At 32.8% G+C, this 27262-nt stretch overlaps 2 long non-coding RNA genes across 4 annotated transcripts in view; one reads left to right on the top strand and one right to left on the bottom strand.

The window, feature by feature from the left end:
- Positions 1–5191: 5191 nt before the first annotated feature.
- Positions 5192–27262, bottom strand: part of LOC147800837 (uncharacterized) — a 118974-nt gene continuing 96903 nt past the window's right edge. For all 3 annotated transcript variants that reach the window (XR_015431076.1, XR_015431077.1, XR_015431078.1), the window contains 2 exons: positions 24060–24111; positions 5192–6653 (listed from right to left, as the gene is read on the bottom strand). This is a non-coding gene — a long non-coding RNA (uncharacterized LOC147800837). The remainder of the gene's footprint in view (positions 6654–24059; positions 24112–27262) is intronic.
- Positions 24681–26539, top strand: LOC147800838 (uncharacterized). Its single transcript, XR_015431079.1, has 2 exons — positions 24681–25053; positions 26326–26539. It is a non-coding gene; the product is annotated as an uncharacterized LOC147800838 (long non-coding RNA).

Below are 27262 nucleotides of genomic sequence, written 5' to 3'. Positions count from 1 at the left end.
TTATAATTTTGATTCCTTGTTAAGTATAATAAAGGTGCATGCCCATTTAAGATATTCCGCTTATATTTTATCGCTTTTTTACTTTTGCTACTTGAGATTTACTTGAAACTGATTTCTAAGAGAATAGGCAATTTATTTTCTGAAGATTTAAATTTGTCAAAATACCCTAAAATCGGTAAATATTTTGAGTGGGCATATTAGAAATTTTCATTGCATCCCGTTATTCGCGATTGCAACGCTCGAAAACGATATCGGGAAGGGGACAGTTGTGTAGGAATTACAACATCCCTTTTCTTAATATTTTTTGTATTTAATTGTCAAAAATATATTTTTCAAATTTCCAGGCCTCTTTCTTTTAGAACTATGTTTAATGTAGTTTTTAGTTCCATTTAGTTTTTTAACTTAAAAGTTTTTAATCTATTTGAAAGTCAAGATAGAAATTAACTTTTATTTTCCTATGAGTCTACTCTCTAATGCAGAAAGCATGTGAAGTGTGGCTATAGGTAGAGATCGAGCAAATAAGAAAAAATGTGATTTTATACCTTTATTATTTACACCTGCTTGGGTTGGCCCCTCCTTCGCGGATTTACTGCGGCTCATTTTTACATCAGCTTACTAATACAAACTTTAACAAATTACTAACCACTAATTAATTATTTTGTTAACCTAAATAAAAAAAATGGTTCCTCCTAACCGACTGCTGAGGTGAACTGTTGATGTGGTAGAAGTCGAATTCAGGCCGTAGATGGCGCCACTGAACAACAGGAACAATCGCACCCCCGCTGCCAAAACAGGCATACGATAATAAAAAAAAGTGAACTGTTTGCTTGTGTTGTTACATGTTTATGTTATACCTGTTTTTTGCTGTCCTTTCTCTCTTCTTTTCTTTCACTATTATCTAACTACTTAACTCACAAATTATGCCAAAATTGATAAGGAATATATGGGGGAAAAAAGAGAATTCTTCGATGCCTGCTCCTCATATGGCTTCCCTGTCACCTTTTTAAGAAAGGGAGACGAGACACCATCTTACACCACCCTATATGTTTTCCCTAGCCTCTACCTAAACAGATGAGATGGGGAGAAATGCAGAGAATAAATATTCGTAGAAAATTTTCATGAAGTCCTTATAAAATCGTAATTACAATAAACCTTATTGTAAAAATTGTTTTTAAGATTCTCAACTGAGATAATTTTGTGATATAAATAGTGTGCAATAGTTGCTGTAGTACACACATAAATTTTTATGTAATAGAATATAGCGCCCTATAAAATCGAGTGTTAAATACGAATAATAGTATAATTCTCTTTGTATATCAGATCTAAAATTCTTTGGCTTCGTGAAGAAAAAAAAAATAGAAAAAAAAATGTTTTAAAATTAAAGTTGCTTAAATAATAGATGTGTTTACAGATTTCAAAATACATCTAAATTGCTCATGTTATTCTTTAAACTTTTATGGTAATGGTTAAGATATTTTAGAATTTTGTGCTTTTTTATTTAATGTGTGGTGTGGTTTTTTTAATTTAAATGTCATGTTTGCAATATGGTATTTTCATTTGATTTCCCTTTTAATCGAATTCTATCAAGAAAACACACTGCATCATAAAAACAGGTTTCCCCCCCCCCCCCATTATTGAAGAAATAAATATTTATAGAACATTTTGAAAATGAGGGTATGAAACCGTAACTTCTTATCGGTATTTAAACCTGCTCTAATTTTATCAGTTTTTATAACTCTTTTAATCGATTCTAGTATGTGTTATCATTTGAACAGTTTTCGAACCCGCTATAATTTGATCAGTTTTAAAAAATAAGTCTCCTGACCAATACTTGAACTCACTAAATTTCTATTAGTATTTGAACCTGCTAAAATTTGGTCGTTTTTCAAAATAATTATCTTTTCATTAATACTCACATCTACTTCCTACCTCTCGGTACTTGAAGAAGGTAGTGGGTTCGAATACGGCTAAAAATTAGTGAGTTCATGAATTGGCCGAAAAAAACTTTATTTGAAAACTAACCGAGTTATGGTCAGGTTGCGCACCAAGAAGAGTGTTGTGGGTTCGGGTATCGAAGTAAAAAATTTTATCTTTAAAAAATGACTGAATAATAAGGCTACGATAGAAACTAAATAGGTTTTAGTATAGAATTAAAGTTACTGTTTTGAAAACTGATGAAATAAACAGGTTCGAGTATCGAATGAAATATAACGAATTTGAGTACTTATCTAAATAGAATGGGATAGTGGATTCATGTACTAGACAGAATTTTAATTTTTAAAAACGGATCAGATAGGTTCGTGTAACGATAGAAAGTCAATGGGTTTAAGTATTGAATTAAAGAGACTGGTTTCGAAAATTTATCAATAAAAAGTGGGTTCGAGCATCAAATGAATTATATTTCTGTACTGTTCTAAAAATGACTTCTATTCGACATAGTTCTTTTGTGAACCAAATAAACACATATATTTTTAACGGTAGGTACCGTACTCTAGTTCTTCACTCGGAAAATGTTCTCATTTAGCGTTATCCAGTGGATACTGTCAACCTTAGTCACGGATTCGTGTAACTTTACCAAACAATTACCGAATTATTCGGGTATTGAATTAAAGATACTAGTTTTAAAAAGTGATCAAATAATCGCAGGTTAGAGTACCGATGTAAAGTTATTGGGTTACAAGTATTGATCGAAAGGGATTGGTTTTGAATACCGGTAGACCCATGGTAGATTCGAGTTCGGACAAAAGAGACTGACTGAAATTGAAAATTGCTCTAATGATAGTAGGTTCGAGTACTGAAGAATATAATCGAGGAACTAATAGGTTCCAGTATCGAATTGAAGAAAATGGTTTTTAAAACTGAACAATTAATTGCAGTTGCGAAGAAAATAAATTGGTTCAAGGAATTAATTAAATTGAATTGAATTAAAGATACTGAGTTTGAAAACTGAATATAGCGATTATAATAGAATGGGATGGTGGAAAACAAACGTATTGGCCAAAATGTTGATTTTTGAAAACTAATGAAACAATAGTCGGTCCGTGTATCGAAAGTTAATGGGTTCGAGTGGAAAATATAAGATGACTGGTTACTAAAGGTGATAAATTCGATAGCCAGATAGTGGATTTGATCAAAAGAAACTGCATTTGAAAACTGTTCATATGATAGTAGGTTCGAGTACTGAAGTAAAGTTTATAAGTTAGAGTATTAAAATGGAGTTATTAGTTTCGAAAACTGAATTGCAGGTTGCGATAGAAACATTGTAGGTTTGAGTAATTGTCTAAAAAGAATTTTGGTAAAAAAATAGATAGTAGGTACTAGTATTGTTCATTAGAGAGTGATTTCAACAAAAGTTTTAATGTTAGTGGTAACCGATATAATTTAGTGAGCAGTGTGGTCAAAGGATATTGGTTTTTAAAAATTACCAAATTATATGAGGTTCAACCTATATAAAGTTTGTCGGTTCGCAATATCGGTCAGAAGACTTATTTTTTAGAGCTGCTCAGCGGTGACCAATACTTGATCACACTATTTTTCTATCGGTACACGAACTTGGTATTATTTTATCAGTTTTCGTAAATCAACTTGCTATCCTTCATTCAAACTAGTTATTTACTTTTAATCAGTCCCATTTGCTTCGAAATCTATGTTTCTATCAGTAATTATTTCAGCAAAACGCGCGCGTTAATTTAATAGTAAAACCTATTTACTTTACTTCTGTACTTGAAAATCTACTGTGTTAAAATCCAATACTTTACTCTAGGAATTTGACCATGTTATAATTTTGCCATTGTGCATTACCATGCAAACTTACTAATTTAAATCTGTACTTTAATCTATTATCATTAAATTATTTTCCGAACACACTCTTTTGATTTTTTTTACTATCAAGACTGGTTCTAACCCGTTAAAATTTGAGAAGTTTTTATAATCGAGTTGTTGCGAAAAGTTTGTATACTCCAATATCCACATGCACTTATCTAACATACCTTCATTTGTTCAATACTTGAAACCTTAATATTTATATCGGTAGCCTAACCTACTATCATTATCAATATTGAGGAACTCAGTTGCCTTGACCGTCCGCGAGTTAAAGTTTGGTGCGGTGCTGCATATTAAAATAAATGAGATAATGTGGAAATTAATTTTCTTATAATTATATTTTTGAACTTATTTGTTTTTAGCATATACAGAATTTGTAAACTTATTTAGTTGTAGCTTACTTTTACAATTCCGTCTAAAAAATAGATTTCAACAGAAAGTAACCTACTGAACGAGCTGCTGTTTTCAGGGTACGGCAGTCCATCCCTGTACTCAATTATTAATTTTATTTGAAATATTAAATTTATTTGCTGAGAGAAAATTCAGCATGCGATTGAATAATTTATTTACTTCGTATTTTCTATTTACCTTAAAAATAGAGAATTTATGGAATAAAACTGAAATTTTTACTACAGTTTTCAACATTAGATTTCAGAAACTGTATATCTTACTCCCTAACCTACCATCTTATTTTGGCGAATATATTTTTCAAATTTTATCCGAATTAAATTTTGCACTAGAAACTAACTCAACTAAATATGTCTAACTTGATCAATCTTCTGCTCAGCTAAAATTTTATTCTTGGTTGTAAATATGACACACACACTAAATAGTCTTTTAATTACATCACTGGCTTAGCCATATTCGTATTAAATACAATATAAATATAAGATCAGTTGAATCCATATACTTAAGAAATATTTTTGGGAATTAGGAGATTTAACTTCAATAGGGGGAGGGGGGTTAACGTTGAGCAATCGTATATGATTAATGTTATACACATATACAGCATGTTTTTTGTATTGCATTAAAAATATACAAAATATTAGACTGTTACAGATAAAAATGCTAAAAGTATATTTTAGAAAAATTCTTGACAAGGTTCTAAATTGTCCTATCTTCTCCATTTGTTCTCACTTCCAAGAGTCTTTTCTTCTATATCCTTGGCGATGATGATGAAGATTAGAGGGGTACAAGGCTTCACCAAGATACTTTCATCCCTCTCTGTAAAACATCTGACGAAAAGATTTAACTGATGGTGCCCTTTCAACTCCGCTTGCGATTTCCCTCAATGTTCCTCTGAGATTATTTTACGTTTTTCAAAGTTGTAACGTCTTTCTACTCTCGAACCCTCTGCAGCACTGTCAAATTTTTGAGGTTGCCAGTCTCCACCCACTCTACCCTTCTGTTATTAATCTGTAGTTCTGAGGTAAAAAAAGGCTTTTCCAGGCATTCGTTCAACTGATATACTCTCAATTTTTGTCGGATCAGATCAAATTTAATATTCTCTCAGGGTTGAGTCTAGAATTAGTAAATAAGGAGACTTGGTAGGTGAATGAAACAGATATATGCTTGTTTTCCATTTACTTTCATTGTAGTGATGCTTAATATTTGGCAATTAAGGATGATTCATTGTATCAGTAAGACCTTAAGTCTGAACCATACAACCCATCTCAGGTCCTAATATTTTTCACTGATAGTAGTAGATTGCACTGCGGTAGGTTTGGCAACTGTGTCTACGCTAAATTAGAGGTTGGTTTGAATTTTCATCGCAGGTTTCGCAACACAGACAACTGTTCGAATGTTAGCTCAAATCTTGCCATCAGAGAGGCTTTGAATTTCGCCCTCCATTATGAACTTACTGACACTTATATTCTGATGGACGGCAATTGTTCAATCAAATACTTACAAAACTGGACAAAAAAGAATTGCACAAGATGTAATTTTCAAAATTTTTATACTTTCACAGTCAAGTTTGCTTCCAATGAATCTCTTCCCACTTCGGGGTCTATGAAAATGAGAAGGTGGATATGGGGCGAGTGTTACCGGCATTGTCAACCGTCATCGATGAAAAGGTATCCCATCATAGAATCGAGTTAACAAGTCCTATATACTAGTGAATTAGAATTGTATTTTTGTAGTGGTAGATACACTACAGTACTCCCCCACCAGAACTATATCTGATAGAATTCGAATGCCAGTACTTGACTCATTGCTGTTTTGTGAGATGCCGGGAAAACTGTATTAAGTTCACCGTCATGGTTGCTCCTATGTTGCTATTAGCAGTCGAGTGTATACAGGCCGACGTTGTGTGTGTAATTGAGACCTAGTAGCAGTAGCGTGAAGAGGTGAAAAATGCCGCAGTCACAAGTTGCAAGTCAACTGTTCAATGTGGACCATCCATTAAAATAGTTGGTTCGAGGTGGGAGTTTCTGTCAAGATAGGGGTGTTCATATCAAAGTGGGAGTTTCTATCAAGGTATGCATTTTCACATCACCAAAGTGGGGTCACCAAAGTTATCAACCATGTCAAACTTGATCTATGAAAAGGCACCCCACCACAGAATTGAGTTAACATGTCTTATATACAAGTGAATTGGAATTATATTTTTGTAGTGGTAGAATTGTCTCTGCAATTTGATGATCTGCAGCACAAACTGCATTAGCCAGTTTACGAAGCGGCTACATATAATGTTTGAAATTCGTCGTAATCACATGTATTAAATAATTAATTTGGCATCATATGACATTTTTTTCACTCATCACTTCTTATTGAATTCATATCTGTGTGAGCAACGTATCAAACTATTCAACAGATTGACTCTACAGATCCTGAAACAAGAAGTACATTTTTAATGTCTTTTCATAGCATGTTATTACAATTATAAAAATTATAACTACTGTCAAAACAACATTTCTCTCTAACAACTTACTGTAATATCTGAAAATGAGCAACGACTGACTTTGTTGTTTAAACTATTCTCTCGATCATTTGAAGGCTAAATTAAAACTTGAGGTTTTATTGTCAAAAATTATGCAAGACTCGTTTTATCCATTGCGTTTTATTTAAGGTTAAAGTAATAAAAGTTGTTGGTTGAGGGGATGACATTTTGAGGCAAAATAGTGATTACTAGATCATATCAACTAAAATGTTTCAAGACAAAATTCATTCTTGCATATGTGCTAACGGTATCGTACTATACATTAATGCTTGGAACCAAATTAAAAATTTTAGTTTGTAGGTCAAAAATGGGCTAACCTTTGTCCCAATCACGAAATGTTTTAGAGGGTTAGCTAACTAACATTTTTGATGGGTTTTTAATTTCCCAGCATGGGTCAACAAATGGCGGTGAAATTCATACTTTTGGTTTTATAGTTAAAAATTCTCGAAGTTATGTTTTGGTCGTAACTTTTTTCGGCGATCCAGCTAAGGAAATGGCAAAGTGAGCCAAAATTTTTTTTATTAGACTAACAAATCGGATTAAATGTCTGAAACTGTTTGAAAATTGATTAGATTTATTAAAAACTAGTGGGCTGCGCCCCTTGCTCGCTAACGCTCGCCAACCCCCGAAAATTGTTACGCAATCTTATATGGTTTGCTTCGCTCGCTACTAACTTAGAATTTTGTGCATTTGCAATGTACCTATGAATTCAAAACAATCATTCAAATTCATAAAAAATTTTTTTTAAAAAATTACATCTTTTTAGTAAATACTAAGTCATTAAAATAAATTTGAATTCAAATAAATGACATGTAATTCGTTAAACCTATTAGAAATGTGCTGTAGTATAATTCGTGATATAAATCAAAAATCGTCAAATAAATTCGTAATGTATAAATTCGTGAAGAAAAGCGTTTTCGAAGAAATACTAAAATAGAGATCTATCGACAAAGACTACTCACTTCTGCCTAGCTTAATAGTATGAGATTGCCGCAGCTGATGCTCTCTGGTTACTTCAGCTTCCGTTTTTAAAAGCGCTATATGTTGAGCCACCTCAGCTAGATTTGGCATGTGACATTTTTAGCGGCAATCATTGGTCGATTCGCGGTGTAAGAGAAACAGTAACGTAAACAAAACAAAGCAAACGTTGCCACCGGCGGAAAAGAAATACAGCCAAAATTTGGGAGCCACGTAAGAGAATCTTATTATATAAAACGCTAATAGGTATGTATCAATAAAACCGATGATATTTCTTTTCTCGCCTTGGCAACAGTTTTCATTTTTAATTAATAGGCTTCGGCGCGCAAGAGCACGTAATGAGCATCATATGGCTAATCTATATTACATAAAACGCTAATGCGTTTTAATTGATAGGCTTCGGCACGCAAGAGCACGTAGTGAGCATATCATATGTCTAATCGGGTGAATTCTCACCGAATTATCAAAAAAATTCTCACAAAATTATCTTCATAGAAGCGGATGCTTTACATCCGGCGTTCAGTACTATTTCATATTGTTTTACGACACATGGTTTTAGCCCTCGGGTGGGAAAGACATTAGAAATCATTAAACAAAAAAAGATTAAGCATTAAACAAAGATTAATCATTAAACAAAACTTACAACAGTTACTTTTCTCAACAACTGAAATTTTAGAATAGTGTGATTAAGAAAAATATGTGAACTGTTTGCAATTTCAAATTAATATTGAAATGCACAGGTTTAGAATTTTCTACAGTGAAACGTTTTCGGAACTTCAGTGTTCAAAAAAGTACACAAAAGCTAGACGTTAAGAACGTATCCAATGCGCGAGCAAAGAGAGCATCAGATTGCGAAGCAATCCGAAATTAACTGCGAAAGCAGTTCCGGGGTTTGGCGAGCGCCAGCGAGCAGGGGGCGAAGCCTCCTAGTTATATAAGATTAAGAAACCTAGATTAAGAAAAAGTTATTTTGAATGTAATTTTTTTGGGTCAGGTTGCCTACTGTAGGTAAAAAAACTTCTGCAATAAGGCGAATGTTATGAAGAAAGATTTAAATTTCCTTTAGTCTCAATATATTTTTATTTATCTTTTGGCTAGAGGAATAATCATTTCCTGCAACGGACTAACGCTTGGAGGTAAAATTCTAGCTTCGGTTATTGTCCAGGTCAAAAATGGGCTAAACTTATTTTTGCCTTGTTTAGGTGATTATCTAACGATGCTTTCTTGTGAGTGAACGAGGGCTACGTTTTAAAGCAGATTTCAAAATTATGTTTATCATCTTCATAATTTGCCACAACTTTTTTTTGGAACGTTTTCTACCTACAATAGGAATGTTTATTCAATTCGATTATGTGCGAGACAGTGTCTCAGAGGATAAAGCGCTTGCCCCCCAGTGGGGGGGGGATGCGGGTTCAATTCCCAGCAATGCCTAATATTTACGAATTCTGCTCCCGATTAGTACAGACCAGATGTGGTATATCCTCAATGTTAGACGGATCTTGGGTTCAAATCCCCTTGCCAACGGGTTAACAGTGGGAGTTTTTCCTCACTCGGTAACGCAAATGCAGGTGAGTTCCTTCAAAACGTTTTCCAAGAAGGTTACATTTATCCACGAGTTCAAACGCCGTTTGACGCCGGTTATACACTGCTGGACAATTGCTAAGGACGGATAACACTATCATCCATAGCAACCATAAAATTAAAGGAACCAAAATGTGGAAAATTAGAATAAGTGCGGGATATAGTAAGAAGAGGTATGCGTATGCAAATTTTTTTTTCCACGTCTGTTCATCACGTGATTGCGCTGATAAGAGCTTTAAAGGTTTTGACGCGTGTGGAGAGTTGTTGTTTCAAGTCAAAGTTTTACAGGAAAGATTTAGTTGACGAACTTGAAATTTTCGGCATGTCTTCCCGATATCACTTAGATGATTTTAAGCGTGGCCGAATTATTGGAAAGATCGAAGAAGGGCGAAAAATAACAGATGTTGCCAGGGAGTTCGACATCGCTCATAGCGTTGTTTCCATATATGGCAGTACTTTTACTTTCGTTACTTGTACCGCCGGAACAAGTAAAAAGTACGTACTTTTACTTGTACTTCGTTACTTTTTAAATTTAGTACTTTTACTTGTACTTTCGTTACTTTTTTAGGGAAAAAGTACAAGTATTTGTAACGGAAATGTCGAATAATATCGTTACTTTTTCTAAAACTCGGTAAGCTTCCTAAAAAAAAAATTTATTAAAAAAAAAAAATGCTTATGTTTCTTTAATTTATAAAATTAATGTGCAATATATATGCATTCACAGCTAACTTCGTGTTTAAATACCTTGACCTTTTAAAATTGTCATTCCTGAAAGGGAAAAGACGGCGCTTTTGATCTTTTTTTGACTGCAACTATCATTGTGAATATGGTGTTCTCCAGAATTGTGTTTCCAGAATATTCATCTTCTGAAAATTGCCTGTGATAAAGGATGACATGAATAGCAAAAGTTTTGAATACCAGTGGTTATCGTCTCAAGGGGGGTTGGAATGAACAAATGCCCATATGAATACTGCAGGGACTAATATAGGGAATAACTAATATAGGGAATTTATATCTATGGAATACTGTTATTACCGCATGTGATGGAATGCTTTTTTTCCTCTTAAATAGTTTTGTCTAAATAACAAATGAACTGTATCTTTGATGTCTTATTGGACACAAAGCTGATTTTTTTTGGTTTTTGCTACTCCTCCAAAAAGTAACCATAAAGAAGAAAAGAAAAAAAACTTTCTCTTTTTATTCGCGGAAACCTATACTAATGTGCATAGTTTCTCTTTTCGAGTTTAATTAATTCCAATGGGTTATGAAATACACTGAAGATTTATCTAAACTATTAGTGAATTTATCATTTTTCTCGTTTTCTTGAGAAACAGGAAAACTACTCAATAACCACAAAGGGGTAAGTAACAACAAAAATATATTATAACATGTGATATACAGGACAAAAGGCTACATTCAAAATGCGTAGATATCTCTTTTTTTAACAATATCTTTTTACAGTTGCGGTTACAATTTAATTTACAATAAACGCTGCCATCTATCGGTGGTTCAACAAGTATTTCTACACATAGATTGAGAATTCTTATTTTATGAAACTTTGCTTTAAGAAGACTCAGTAGCCCCCATCCCCCCCAAGCTCTTGGGCGCATTCTTGGGTAAATTCTAAATCCCCCCCCCCAAACTATTCGTTTTACTTAGTGTAAAAATTCCCCCCCCCCAAGCTTTAAGTGGGCGCATCGTGCACCCACCTTCCCCCCTGATGGGGGCCCCTGAGAAGACTTCATCTTTTTTGAAAAAAGTAAGTAATATTTTAATATCTAATTATTCTCTATTTATAAAATAACATTTAATATTAATTTGAATCATTTTTCATTCATTTAAATATGTTAATTAAAAATTTTGTTAACATTGTGTGCGCATTGGATGCTTTTTTAAATAATTTAAATAACTAATTTCATATTACTATTGCAAAAAATTTTGGCACAAGTTTTACATTTTTGAACGTTAAAGTAATTAATTCTAAAAACAATGCTTTATTTAATGGAAATGTAGTATGCATTAAAAAAAATCTAAAATATAATAATTTTTTTTATTTTGCAACAAAATATTTTTTTGAATTATATTAAACGTAACATATATACTATTACGTAAACGTATTAGTTATTCATATCATAAAATTTTAAAATCAAACTTTTGTCCATAATTTTTGATTATGAGTGGATTTAGTCTTGCACATCGTTATTACAAATCCGAAAATTGCCATTATGAAATATTTTAAAATAAAAAAAAATTATATTTAAAAACAAAATATAATTTGTAGTTTATTGGATTTATAGGGGTTTCCTGTATATGAATGTATTTTTTTAAAATTTATTTTCTAACATAAGTTATAATGTTTATCAAATTTGTCGAACAAGGTAATTTATTTATAAAATAAAGTTTCCGAAAATAAAAACAAAATGTTAAAAAAAAATTCTATAGTTCTAAAATTAACATAAATCTAAGCTTCTTGTTGATGCCAGAAGCACCATCTATGAAATTTTAGTGTGTGTTATGAATCCGAAGAGCTCGGATGGGAGAAATGAGTTATGTGAATAAAGTATTGTGACTAATAATTACAGTTCATTTTCTGAGTTTTGAGAACTTTTATTTTATCGAGAATTTATGTAAACTGAGCTATCGTCAGAGCCATTGTTGGTCCTGTCTATCAGTAGTGAAATTAGTGGATAATATACCTAATAAAAGGTACGTGATTTATTATTTAGTTATTAAAGTTCAATATGTTTAAAAGTGCTAAAAAAGAGGACTATGTTCGGCTTGCTGTCGAACTTAATGTAGACATTTCTAATATGAAAACTATTGTTGATCTAATTACAGCAATTCAGAGTTGTGATACGTATAAAAATAACATTGAGTTAGTTGAAGAGTTAGCAAATAACATAATCGAAGAAAGAAAAAGTGATGAAATCCGATTAATTGAAAAATTAAAAGCTGAAAGAGTGAAATCGGAACTTGAGCTCGCTAAATTGCGAATCGAATCTAAAAGTGAACTACCTGTTGATAGGTTGAAAAACGAAAGTGTAGAATCTTTAGACTCTCTCATTAAAAGTGTGAGGACTTTAACTCATAAAATCCCTAATAGACCAGAAGGACGGGGATATTTCTTTTCGTCATTAGAAAGAGCTTTTATTTCAAAAAATGTCCCTGAGAAATTTAAGGCTGAAATTCTTCTAAATCTGTTAGGGGAAAAAGCCACAAATATAATTACATACATTAAAGATGACGAATTTGGAGATTATTCTAAAGTTAAAACTATAGTTTTGAGAGAATTCGAGCCATCCCCCTCCCAAAAAAAAAAAATCTGTTTAGAGAATTTTAGGAAAGCGTAAAAAATGACGAGTGAAACGTACGTGCAATTCGCGTCTAGATTAATAACGAGTTGGGAATATTATTTAAAGTTAAAAAAATGTAACTGACTTCGAAACATTAAAGCAATTAATAGTACCTGATAAAATTAATCAAACACTTGATAGAGAGGTTATGTGCTTTATAAATTTAAGAAGCAAGTTCTTGGTTTAAACCTGTAGAATTAGCTAGGGAGATTGATTTATTTTATACTTCTAGGGGAAAACCCGTAGTTGATAATGAGTTATAAAAATAACTCGAAAACTATGTCAAAAGCGTTTCTAACGGATGTAAAAAATACTAAATGTATTTTATGTGATGAACTTCATCCTTTGTATAAATGTACTATTTATAAAAATATGTTCGTAAGTGATAGAGTTGAGTTCGTTAAATCAAAATATTTATGCTTTAACTGTTTAAATAATCATAACGTAAGTGAGTGTAGAAACAAAATCTTTTGTAGTATTTGCAGAAAAAGGCATCATATTTCTCTTCACTTTCAGCGAGAGCAAAAAATAAATAGTTTGGAATCAAATGAATAATGAAAATAGGAACATTCAATCGTCCTTGAATTCTTCGGCACCAATTTTTAAATGCCTGTGTATTACGAGACGCTTGTATGTGAGGGTGGGGAAAATATATTTTCTTCTACTACAATGGGAAAAGAATTAACAACAATCTTACTCAGCACTTTTATTTGTTTAATTAAAGATGAATCAAATAAGTGTTTTGAAGTTCGAGGATTATTAGACGTGGGAGCGAATTGTAATTTTATGAATAAAAAGGTTAGCAGATTCTTTCAATTTAAATAAGTCAAGTTCAAATATAACTGTATCGGGAATAAATAATATGTTTCTGAGCATAAAATCGAAAGTTAATGCTACTATTTTAAATAGAGATAAGAGTTTTGATTTAAACTTAAATTTTGTAGTAATTCCTAAAATTACAGAACTTACACCAGCTAATCCTCTTAATGTAAATATTCTATCACTAAATAATATTTATTCCGAGTTCTATTGATTTGTTGTAAGGAGCAGAACACTTTTGTGAAATCTTAAAATCGCGTCACATTTTCCTTCAGGGTACAAAATTTAAGATTGCAAAATAGCGCTTTCGGGTATATTGTCAGTGGGAGTCTTCCGACCAAAAACGAAAATAAAATATATTGTGGGCTCGTTACAGATAATTTTGAGTTAGAAAAAACATTAAAAACTTTTTGGGAAATAGAAAATGTAGAGAGAGTCTAAAATTTCTAAAACTAAAAAAGCTGAAATTTGTGAAGAGCATTTTCTTGAAAATTATTCAAGAACAGAGAGTGGAAAATATGTTGTTAAAATGCCCTTTAGAGAAGATCCGTCGTGTCTGGGTGAATCTAAGAAAAAATCTTGTGTTTGTAAAAGTAAAAGTAGTGTGAATTCGTTATGGAATCGCCTTGCTAGAGAACCTCAATTTTGTGAACTTCACAAAGCATTTATGCTAGAGTATTTAAATATGGGTCATATGGAGGAAGTACAAGAGTCTGAAGAACCAGATGTGCAGCATTATATTCCTCGTTATTGTGTGTTTAGACCTGAATCCAAAAGTACCCCTTTGAGATTTGTGTTTAACGCAAGTGCATTAACTTCTACTGGAACATCTTTAAATTGTTTACAGTACAACGGAGGTATAATTCAGGATGATTTGTTGTACATCATGCTTAGGTTTAGAAAACATCAATTTGCCTTTGTTGCTGACATCAAAAAGACTCCTTTTTATATGTAAACAGATAATTTTGATTTCTGGTTTGGCTTCTGGGTATTTTAAATATTCACTATTGAAGGAGCTTTGTAACATCCGAATGAGATTTTATTCCGCAATAATATGATTTCTACCACTTTTATCTTTTTTTTTATTTAAATAAATTAACAAATATTTATTTTGAATTAGCAAATATAAATTTTTATTTAAATAAAAAAAAAGGCTCTCTTTAAATTAATATAAACTAGGGTATAGTTAATAAGACTAGGGAAAGAATAAAGAACTGTCGTTTCCGTAAATTTTGGTATCGTTTCTCATTAATCAACATTATTGAGGTTTATTAATTATAATTGTGTACTATAAGTCGCGCCAACGATATTTTAAAGTTAGAGGGACTTGCTTGTTTGTAAATATTTAATCAGCTCATTTCTTTTCTTTGAGCACTTTTCAAATTTTAGATTCAATAATTTTAATCTTTCTGATGAGCATTGATGGGGAAGATGAACCTTGTAAAAAAGCAATGGATTTGGGATGGAGGTATTGTACTAGCCTCCATACTCAACCGATATTGCGCTATAGGATTTCCACTTTACTTTACTTTATTCCATATAGAATAGAAAATATGGGAGATGTCCAATATGTCATCTCAAGAAATTTTGTTTTAAAATAAATTGATTTTTATCAAACTGGCATTGAAAATTTATGCACTAGAATTGAAAAAGATTTTTAAATAACATGAGTGTAACACTGACTAAAGATGAAACTTATTAAATTTTTTTTTTTTGTTGAAATTTAACGTTAAAAAAAAAAGAAAGATATTTTTTCCAAGTTCCTCTAACGAAAAACAAAAGAAATGTACCAAAAGTAGAAATTAAAAAAAAATTATTCGACTTCAATTTATAAAGAATACAGTTGTATTATGCTTAGAAAAAAAATACCATTTAAAAGAAATTAAGCATTTGAAATCGACGCATTCTTTTAAATAAAATTATCACTTTCCCTTCTGGTTTATTGTGACAGATAGTAATTCTTTCTATTTATCCAATCAAGTTCAAATACATTTTATTTAGCTTGTAGTGGATGACAATTGATGTTAATAGATCTTTTCCAAATATAAGTTCATTATTTAATTTTAAATAATTAATTTTTAGTATTTATGGTGAATTTTTTTGGATTGTCAATAATTTTATTTTCTGATGAATTTGTTTGAGTTTCTTTTCTAAATTAATTGGTTCTTTGTATTTCATGTTTTTTCTTGGACTTCTATACAAAACCTTCGGGGTACTTATGGTGTTACTTTAGACAATTGCCTCCCCCTTAATAGAAAAGGTTTTGTTTTATGGCTACCGGGGCCGGTACCCCCTGAAGACGTCGGCTTCGTTGGTCATATTTTTATTTTTATTTCCTTCGTTTCCCTTATTGCTACAAGTTATTTTCATTCATTTTTGAGTTTTATGCATATATTTAATACATTTTAAATAAAAAATGTTGGATTTTGTTATTGCGTTTTTCAATTTTCTTTTTGAACTCACTAATAATACATTTTTGTCTTAATACATTTTTTACTAAATACATTTTTACCTAGTACATTTTTTACTAAAATTATGTTTATGCCCGACCTTGTCAAACAACGCCCAGTCAGATCTCTAAGAACTTCAGAACTGTTTGTGCTATTGAAAACTATTATAATTACTATTTTAACTCTTGAAAGCTTGAAGGTATTAGTTTAGCCGCTGATACTAAAATTCGTTTACAAATTTTAATTATTACGTTGGGCAGAAATGTTCGGAAAATGAATTTCTCGCACGACTTCAGCATTAGCCATTGTTACAAATAAAACTAGCTCAAAGATCACAAAGCTCTCTGAAACCCCGTGTTTGCTTTGTTTATGTTTGTGCTTTTAAAACGCGTTTCTATAGAGTAAAACAATTTTAAATCAATGGTAATTTAAATAAATAAGAATAATAAACTAAAAATTTAAATCAATAGATAAAATTTCTTTTTCGTGCAATTCCATATAAAGTTTGATATTAAAATTATATTTGATTTTGAAATTATATTATACGATTATATTATAAAATTATATTATAATATTCTTCCGAATTTAAAAATAAATTAGTGTCCATAACTTTCAAAATTAAAAATAATTAAATAAATAACAACAATTTTGCAAAAACATTAAAGAACATAAGAATATTATTCAATAAAATTTTAGGTTACTTTGAATTTTCGATTTCCCAGAAATGTACTTTTAAATCGTTACTTTTTTGGTTTAGTACTTGTACTTTTACTTGTACTTTTTACTCGTTACTTTTTAAAATAAGAACTTTTTACTTTTTACTCGTTACTTTTTTTAAAAATACTTGTACTTTTACTCGTTACTTTTTAAAAGTAACGTTGCCATATATGGTTGTTTCACGGCTGTGGAAATCATTCAAAACTACTGGAATGTGCAGTAGGCGGCACGGGGGAGGTCGTGTTAGAAGTACGACGCCTGCAGAAGACGGATACATCGCCCTATCAGCAAAAAGGAACAGGCGCACCACAGCTCAGCAGGTGGCAAATCAGTTTCTTGCTGCCACAGGAAAGCAGATCTCCCGAAAAACTGTTTCCAGACGTTTGAGGGGAGGAGGACTATACGCCCGAAGACCTGTTGTGTGTGTCCCATTGACCAGACAGCACCGTACTGCCCGTTTGCAATGGTGTCGTGAGCATCACAATTGGACTGAACAGGACTGGGCATGCGTATTATTCTCAGATGAGAGTAGGTTCAGTCTGTCATCGGATTGTAGACGCCAACTGATCTGGCGCGAGAGTGGTACTGGTTATCGTCCAGAAAATATCCAGGAAAGGGATCGATATACGACATGTCATGGTGTGGGCCGGCATCATGATCAATGGCCGCACGCGCCTACATGTGGTTGAGAATGGGACTATGACGGGCCAACGATACATTGATGAAGTTTTACCTCCTCATGTTCGTCTTTTCCGTGGTGCTGTCGGTGATAAATTTATTTTTATGGACGACAACGCAACATGTCATCGAACACTCGCTGTTCAGGATTGTCTAGACAGCGAGGGTATTCAGCGCCTCGTATGGCCATCACGTTCTCCAGATCTAAAATCCATTGAAAATGTTTGGGATGCTTTGGGGAGGCAACTTGCTGGTCGAAACTATCCTCCGACAAACAAGAACATCCTCATCCGTGCACTGACAGAGGAATGGGATAAATTGCCTCAACAGCTGCTGGATAATGTTGTGCAAAGTATGATACGGCGTGTAGAATGTTGCATCACACTACATGGAGGACATATCCCGTACTGACACCTTTCTTCAAGTTGCCTGCTGACATTTCGATGCATTGTTCCATTTTTCCGTACGCAGCATCAAATGAACATTTTCTTTCTTTCAGATGTTTCATAGCTTTTGTACTTTCCAGAACAATGAATATTCTTTATTCTAATGTCTGAACAGTGTGGCAACTATATTTTATCCTACTAGACCATATGTCTCGCTTAATGTTATGCTACATTGCAATTTGTGATCCGTCCTTAGCAATTGTCCAGCAGTGTAATATAGAATGGAGCAATTTTCTTTGAAGCGAGCGCTAACGAAATTTAGATAAATTTCACACCAACTAACAGTTCCGAGCAAAATTCGATAATTTGTTTAAAAGTTAACTTAAGCTGATAAGATGTTTTAGCCAAAAATTACTTATAAGCAGGTTAAAAATAAACATTCCCCCGCAACAGCATAATAGGTTCTAGGGAAAGAATCAAGAGAGCATCATGCATTGACCGCCTTTACTTTGAAGACGAGCTGGTACAACTGGATTTGAAGCTGGTGGACCTAAAAACTTTGGGGATCGAACCCCGGTTCTCCCAAACACACTTTAGTGCCTTCTCATAGTGGCTCTTTCTTTATCGTGTCCAAGAGAAAAAAAAATCTTGTCGTCTAACAATTTTTTTAGAGGAAAACAAGGACTTCCGATATCAGCTTTAAAATTGTCAGTTTCTTTAAAAGCTAATAAAATGCTGTTTTAACCGTTTTTCTTATTTTGATTAAAGATTTGTTCTTACAAACTTTTGGAGGTCAAATACAGATCCTTGGTTTCTAGTTCAAAAATTACGTGAAACTTGTAATTTTAAAATATTTTAGCTGTCTGGAATGATGGACGAAAATGAAGACAGAAATATTTTGATGGGTTATGCAGGGATGGACAATACGTGAGACAAATTGCTTGCTTAGTAATTCTGAGTATAACGTCACTGATGAAAATGATGAAACGTATGAATAAAGTAGTACTTATAATGTAGCACGTATAAAGTAGTACTTCTATCATTTTATTTTATAACGTAGTCATAGATTACGGCATAAAAAAATCAAAAGCAAAATTAAATTAATAGCAAAATACATTAATTTGTCATTTTAAGATTTCAACAAAGTAAATTGGAAAAAAGTATAAAGTCGGTACAATTGTTACATCAGTAACCAACGTGAGATCCCTTTGTATTCAATTACATTTTCCAATCTCACATTCATGGACCCAGATAGCGTTCGTAAAATTTTGATATCAATATTTTTTTCCAAATATCTTGATTGCATAAATCGAATAAGAGTTGTTCTTGAATTGTCTATCCAATCTGTAAAAGTGTCTTACTAATATCGTTCAAAGATTTTCTACCGGATTCAGATGTGGGCTACGTGATGGCCACTTAACCGCTTTCCTGATCATCCCGAGTTAATTCGGGTATGTATATATTGCAAATATTGACTATCCCGAGAAAACTCGGGAGTAGTAGAATTTGTCAGTACGTTTTGTTTTATCCCATTTTTACACGGCCCGAAGAAAAAATATAATATGATGCGATTGGTTTGGAAGTTTGACAAGTTTTGTTTAGAATTTTTGCTGTTTGATTTTATTTTATTTTATAACCGTCGTTGAACAGCCGACCCAATTTCATGGATTTATGACTACTAATGTTCAACTCCGCAGCCTTGTAATTTTGAACCCAATCCAGAGGACAAGGGAATTCCTGGATCAAGTATTGGGAGAAATTTGTCTTCGTGGAGGACTTTTTGATGGAGCTAACCCGCATTTGCGCTACACGGAGAGGAAGACCACGAGAACCTCTCACGGTTAGCCTGACGGCAAGGGGACTCTAACCCATGATCCATCTATCACTGAGGATATTTCACGTCAGCACTGTGGTCGGTGGAAGCCGGATCGATTGGGATTCGGACCCGGTTTGGCTCATTGGAAGGAGAACGCTCTATCTCCTGAGCCATCGCGGTTTGCTGTTGGATTGTGGAACTGCACACGTCTTTTGTACGATTGTACATACGATGGTTGCTAGAAGAAAAAAAAAGAGTAGAAGGAAATGGCATCACTGGCGTTTAGAAAGTATCACTTTGTATATATTTTAGACAAGGGACAACACAAAGACTAATATATAAGTTTTTTTCATTTGCCCGAGATAACTGGGGATAGTAAACTGATGGTAATTTAAATGTGTTTCACACATAAAAACAATTAAAATTTCAACTTAAAACTTGCATACTATGTTTTGTTTTAGTTCCTTCATTTATTACTGAAATAAAAAATCTATAGATTTTTTGCATTTAAAAAAAATGGTAAGGGAAGCGTTTAAGTGATTTCATGCGGTGTTTAGTTGAATATGAAGTACGGCATTGCTTCAGGAAAGTACGGCATTGCTTCAGGAAACGTACAACTTCGGAATAAACATATATCTTTTTCGATGAGTTCAAATTCTTTGCGGTCGAAAGTATGGATCCATTTATGCTAGTTTCACTCTTTGCTTATTTCGTTGTATTTCGTGAACTTTTAAAGCGAATCGAGAACATTCCTTTTAATCCAAGTCCCAGCAATGGTTGGAAGAATAGGCCGAAAACCAGTTTCAAGATCATCACCGGCTCAGCCCCTAAATGCTGCCTTTTCCCTTATACGCAGGTCCCGTGCCCACTTTTCGGAAAGCGGTTTACATTATGTCTATGGAAGTTAGCCTTCTTCCCTTAGTTCTTTGGAAATAGATTTCTATTTCTCAGGAAGCATTCGACCCATTTCGTTCAAATTTTACATTTTGCCATATACATTAGTTAAAACAAATGATAAGAAAAATAGTTCGTTTTTTATGCAATAAAAAAACTGACAAGACAAATAAAGCCAAACCTGGTCAAAATAAATGAGAAAAAAATGGGCACAATCTGTATTCTAAATTTAAAAAAACTAGTCACTTGTCCAGGGCAGAAGCTGACCGATATCCTGTCAGAGAAAAACATATCTAATAGGGTGTATAATCGCCCCAACAGCTACACAACTCTCGCACAGCTACATCAACTCTCGCTACATACTGTTTATCAGGGTAGATATCTATGACTATGGCAACCACACCCGCTCCTGCCCCAAGTTAACCTTTAGCTCACCGATGGTCATTGGAGTTGGTCTTTAAGCGGCAATGAAGCATCCATGGATGTTTCATACCTGTTCGATGGGATTCAGTTCAGGGGACGTCGTAATTCAATCGTTGAATATTACCCGATTAAAGGCAATCATCCCGAACTGAGCCCTGTATGGGGAAGCGTTATCGAACAAGAGGTTGAAATTCGGTCCACATGATCCGCGGAAAAGTATCACATAGGGTGCAAGGATTTCGTTCCTGTATGGCTGACCTGTCAGAGGACATCAATCGAACACATAAAGATCGGTATGCTTGCCTATCATGATGCCTGCCCAGACCATCAGACCACCTCGATCATAGTGGTCCTTTTCGACAATGTTAAAGGACCCATATCGACTCCCCGGATCTCTTTAGATGAGAATGCGTCTCGAGTAGGTGTCCAGGCTGAATCTCAACACATCGCTGAAGAAAACCCACTCTCAATCATCCTTCGTTTCCGGAACCATGCTAGACGGTTTTTTTGTGGTTCACGGTAAACGGGACGCTGGGTTCAGGACGCCTGGCATACGGGGCACCTGTATTAAGCCTCTAGTCGACTGTTATCCGTAAAATAATAAATTTCTGCTGCATTATGCAGATTGCGAGGCTTTCACGGGGCTACCCCTTTTGGCTAGAACTGGCTAATAAAAATCTTGAGACAGCGTTGTTGCCCTTTTGTCGCTTTGATCAGGCTGACGAACTGCTGCTCCTCTCCCCCTCTCTCTGTGGACTTTCTCGAAACCTAGAGGTTCTTTCAACAAGTAGGCTGTTGGTAGGACACTGAGCCCGTGTTCAAGAGGTCGTGGGTTCTAACCCCGCCGGCCGAAGACTCCCCGTGTTTTCAATGGTGACTGTTGCACTCTAAATCTGTTGAGTCACCAAATCCTCCATGTTGCCATAACAAATCCTTCCTGTGGGGGTACTGATCCAGAAGTTTCTTTGTCTTCTAGATTGGTTCAGAATTACAAGGCTACGGAGTTGAACGTTAGTAGTCATAAACCCAAAATTGGGTCGGCTGTTCAAAGACGGATATAAGATATAAAAACCAAGTAGCCTGTGATTGGCCCACTTTGTGTCTTTCAACTCCCCGTCATCGTGCTGCATTGACTAGACTATAAAGACTGGCGATACTAAAGGTGGGTAAAAAAAATGTCAAAAAAAAAGATTGAACTAACAAGGGAAACTAGGGAAGTGTGACTCGCCAATTTTAAAATAAACTAGTGGGATGTATGCCTCATGAGGAATAATTTTAAGGGGCAACATTCGTTTCGGCCCATATAAGGTCCTGTGAGAGATAAAAAATAATTCAATATATAGAAAAATCGATATTTTATTACTTCAGTGCAGACTATTAGTTATTGTAACTGTCTCATACTCCAATTAATTTGTAATTAATTGGCTAATTAATTAATTTTCTAATTAATAAATCAATTAGCAAATTAATTAATTAATTATTAATTGATTGATTTGCAATTACATACTCCAACTAATTTTGAAAATTTTTGAAGAAAAAAAAGTTAAAAAATTTGATGTCAATTTTTTTTTTTAAATTAACCTAACAGGTTTTTTTTGAAAAACTACAGATATATAAAATTTTCAAAATCAATTTTGAGAATAAATATGCATTATATAGTACGTGAAAGTAAGTACCACAAAATTAATTGGAGTATGAGACAATTACAATAACTAATAGTCTGCATTGAAGTAATAAAATACCGATTTTTCTATATATTGAATTATTTTTTATCTCTCACAGGACCTTCTATGGGCCGAAACGAATGTTGCCCCCTTAAATTATCCCTCATAAGGCATACATCCCACTAGTTTATTTTAAAATTGGCGAGTCACACTTCCCTAGTTTCCCTTGTAAGCTACGATGTTTCAGAACGTCTTTACGCTACAATCTTAGGCGAGCAAATGAGGTACCACTACATAAATGTGATCATAGCACTACGACCATAAGATGTCACAGACTACTGCGTGGCAAGGTGTGCGAGAAGAGCTTAGCTATCATCTCATAACTCATTTGCATATAGGTGTTGCTTTTTATTTATTTATTTTTTTAAAAAAAAACGTTCCTTCCTTAATTGGTTTTATCAAAGTAAAGTTATATTCTTTGAAGTGACGCAGAAATTAGAATACCATACTATTCAATTTTTTTTCCCTAATCATTAAAGAAAATAAAACATGATAAATAATTATTAAAAGTCATTTTTTGCATGGAATTATCTTCGGATAAATATATTTTATAATTATGCACAAAATATTTTCAATTCGCTTAAAAACTTCTCTAGATATTGGGGATTACGCAAAAGGTAAAATTAACATAAAAGGGTCAAAACTTTGGGAGCCATATTTTACAGATTGCTGCTATTTCTTACATTTTGAGGGTCAGAAAAAGTACGTTTATTTGTCCGATTTTGTAACTTTATATATCGTCTGCGCTAATTAATTAGCTTATTTAATCCTCGAACCATTAAGATCTAGACCGAATACTTGAAGATCCAATCATGAGATTAAAACTATTTAGGTTGATTTGTTTTTCTTCTTTTATGCACTGTTCATCAAAATAAAATTTTATTGCGGAAATAGCTTTAAAGAAGTCTCATTTCAGTTGAAATGAGCAGATTTGAGAAAAAAAGCCAACAAAAGAAATTGGTAGTAATATTAACAAAAAGGAGTGATACTTTTTGAAAAAAAGCATAAAAGTATTTCTACTGCAACTAAAATGATGAACTGGTGAAGTTGTTTCAGAAACTTTACTGTTGTCATTATAGTTCATTTACGTCGCATTAGAGCTGCACAATGGGCCATTGGCGACGGGTCTAAGAACCATCCCTGAGGATGATCCGACCATCAGAATTTTGATCCTCTGTAGAGGGGATGGCAACCCAACGACCTGCGCGCGAAGTCCAGCACTTCACGGTAGAACAGTTGAACGAGTACCCATACCGCACACCCTCGGGTCCCTATGCAGAGTGATTCAAGTGGTCACCCACCCGCACACTGACCACAGCCAGTGATGCCTGACTACGGTGATCTGCTGAATGATCAGTCCACTTGCGGGGCCAGAAACTTTACTGAGAAGTGAAAGTTTGAAAACTTAATTTTTGGTAAAAACATGTGTAGACATGTGTGTTACAAAAGTGATAAATCATGAGAAGGATATTCTTACCTGACATATAGTGTACGTCATTATACAGCTAATTTAAAGCCGCAACTCTTCCCTATCAGAAAAATAGTTACTTTAGTAGAACCATAACTCCAAAAAAGCAGACTAAATAATGTAATCAGAATTGAAGGGTGTGTCACAATTCCACCCGGAATTGGAAATAAAGTTGGTTTGATCGCCAAATTTAAATCCCTGAGATATTTTTTATGGGGTTACATCAAAGATTTTATATTGATTTCATAGAATTACGAACATGGACCACATCCGCCACCATTGATCGTAATATCTTGCAGCAAGTGTGTGCAAGAATTTTAATTCCGCATCACCAAAGATTCTCATATTGAACGTTTTAGGAGAGAAAAAAATGTTCCTTTATCAAGTGAAAGTAAAATTTGTAGATGTATTGATAGTATTTTGTTTGTTATAAATCTTCGAAGCACTGAATGAAATTGTGACACTCCCTGCATATAATTGTAGCCTTGAATAATAAAAGTAAGACACTAGTTAAAAAATATACATATAATAAACAGTTTATTGGGTTCATTATTGGATAAGTTTGCAAAGCGCTGTTTGAATTTGGTATAAGAAAGTTCCACACTACATGCTCTTTAATCCCGATCATGTGCTCTTCTACAGTTCCAAAAACGCATGGTACATATGTTAGTAAGCATAAATCACCATACAATCCATGGTCCTTACGCAAGTTGCTAGAGGGTGCCTCCCAGCGACCCCCATAAAAAGCCTGTTTACAGTAACTGTTTTCATTTGCTCTGTAGATCTCCGATCTGATGGATGCGTTACTCAAATCGGCGGAGATGCATTGCATGCACGGAACTACGTACGACAATGCAAGGGAAGTTCCAAAGATTGCACGGATGTCGTTTTCCAACATGTCCATGTTGCAAGAATATTTCAACGACTGAATCAACAACTATGCGAAAGGGGTTCTTTTTCAAGTTGCACGCAGTTCTTTTTCAAGTTGCAGTAAATTTTGCAAGTACATAAAAGTAGTTTTGTTTTATATTTTGACATTACTTTAAATGATAAACAAATTTTAGGATTTGCATTTAATCTTTTTTGTACGTAACTGTATATTTGTTAGTATTCGCCGAATTAAAATGTAGTTTTTTTTTCAATTACTTTGCTCTTTCTATAGTTCCGATAAGATTATACTAGCAATTATTCTAGAGTTATTACTGAATTCAGTAATTTTGAATATTTTTTTACAAAGGAAAAAATTGCGTTGTAAAAAGTAAACTTTTCTGAAAACTTACTCATGACTAAACAATAAGCTGACAGAATTAATTTCTTTGTATTATTTTATTTTTAAATTGTATATTTGTCAGGATTCGCGGGATAAAAATTTGTTTTTTTCCAATTAATTTGCACTTTCTATTAGGGTTCGACAAGTGGGCCCACCTTAAAAAGACCTACTTGGGACGCTAATTGGGTTTTATTAAAAAAAAAAAATGTTTTCATTAAAACTTATTGATTCCCATTTAATTTTATGTAACTTATTCTGTAGCATAAGTTTGTCAAATAGATTTGCATGCTTTATATGATTAAGTTTTTAATATTTATAAAGTTGAAGAAACTTGAATCTGTAATTTTATATTACTATTAAAAACTTTAAGCGGGTTTTTTCAAAAAGTAATATTTAATGAAATTAAATTAGATAGAAATTTAAATAACATAGTCTGTAAGGATCAATTTTTCAAATGCAGTTGCATGCTTTATATTATTAATAAGCAGGTTTTGAATAAATTATGAAGGAAGTTGAAAATATTTTTTTACCCGTTAAAGCACTTAACAGGTTTTTTCAAGGTAATATTTTTAATAAAAAAATATTAACACACGTTTAACTTTAAATATACTAATATGTAGGTACTTTTTATATCTGCTTTTTTCATAATTTAAAAGAATAATTTATTTTTTGAAATTAAAGATAAGGTTAAAATTATTTATCTAAAAAAGAAGTCTTCTTCTTAAGGTTAAATATTTGAAAAAATGGGACAAGTAACTGATACTCCTTGTAATTATACATAATTTTAATTTCACTTTCTATTAATCTTATTATAAAAACATGGAAAACCATTAAAAATTTATTTCAGTTTTTACTGATTATAAACAACTTACTCATACCTTAACAATATGCTGACAGAATTAATTGGTTGGTATTATTTTATTTTTAATGACTGTTCCTTATTGTCTGTTACCTTAAATATACTCGCTTCACCTTTCTTAATAAAATTTTTTACTTGTATTGCAGCAAAGATGAGTCAAAATTTTGAACAAGCGCCCGTTGGGGAAACTTTTAAATTGAGCATCGAAATGGAGAGCACATTTATTGAACTCTTGAAGAAAAAAGAGAACATTTGGAATGTAACATCCCGCCACCACAGGAAACATCATTTAAGAGCTCATAAAAAATTTATCGAAACTGCTTTTACATTTCTTTTGGAATAAATTGTTCACTTTTATCAGTTCCTGTTTTTTCCTAATTTTTAAATAGTTTGTGTTTATTCATGTTAAACCTTTAACAAAATAGTGCCGTTTAATAGCTTTCTTTTTTTTTAAAATTCAGTTTCACATAAACTTTTAATTTTCTATAAATAGCACAATTTTTTTCACACTAGAGCATTTCACTAAACATATATATAATAGTACTTATCGAACTCTTAAAAAACTATTTTAATAATTTTTCAAAAACTTAAAGTCAACATTAAAAAAATAATTGTTATTGCATTAATTTGGTGCAAAAATTTATCAAACTCTTAAATTTTGTTCTTACTGTTTATTTTTACTTTTATAATTTATATTAAATTTTGTTTTCTCCGTTGTAAAATATACATAGTAAATATAAATTGCAAAAAGCTATATTATGTTATTAAATATATGAAAAACTTAAAGGTAATTTATTTGAATAATTTAAAATAAGCATATGACTAAAGGTAAAAAATAATCTAAAAATATCTTTATTAACTAAAGATAAAAATCCATTGCGACTTATGAGTTTAATTTATGATAATAAGTGAAATTAATACAGCATGCAACGAATATATTTATAACAAAATGGTGATTTTTTCTTCCTAAATTACTTTTCCAATATTAAAACTAATTATATATTTTTAACATTTATGTCTAAGATTTCACAAATGAAAACAAACAGTTCTCTCAATTAATTTTCATAACAGCCTAATATCTGT

Source organism: Parasteatoda tepidariorum, unplaced genomic scaffold (assembly GCF_982258835.1).
Source record: "Parasteatoda tepidariorum strain Cologne lab strain unplaced genomic scaffold, Ptep-v5.0 scaffold_15, whole genome shotgun sequence".
Taxonomy (NCBI): domain Eukaryota; kingdom Metazoa; phylum Arthropoda; class Arachnida; order Araneae; family Theridiidae; genus Parasteatoda; species Parasteatoda tepidariorum.
This window is presented reverse-complemented; position numbering and strand designations above follow the sequence as displayed.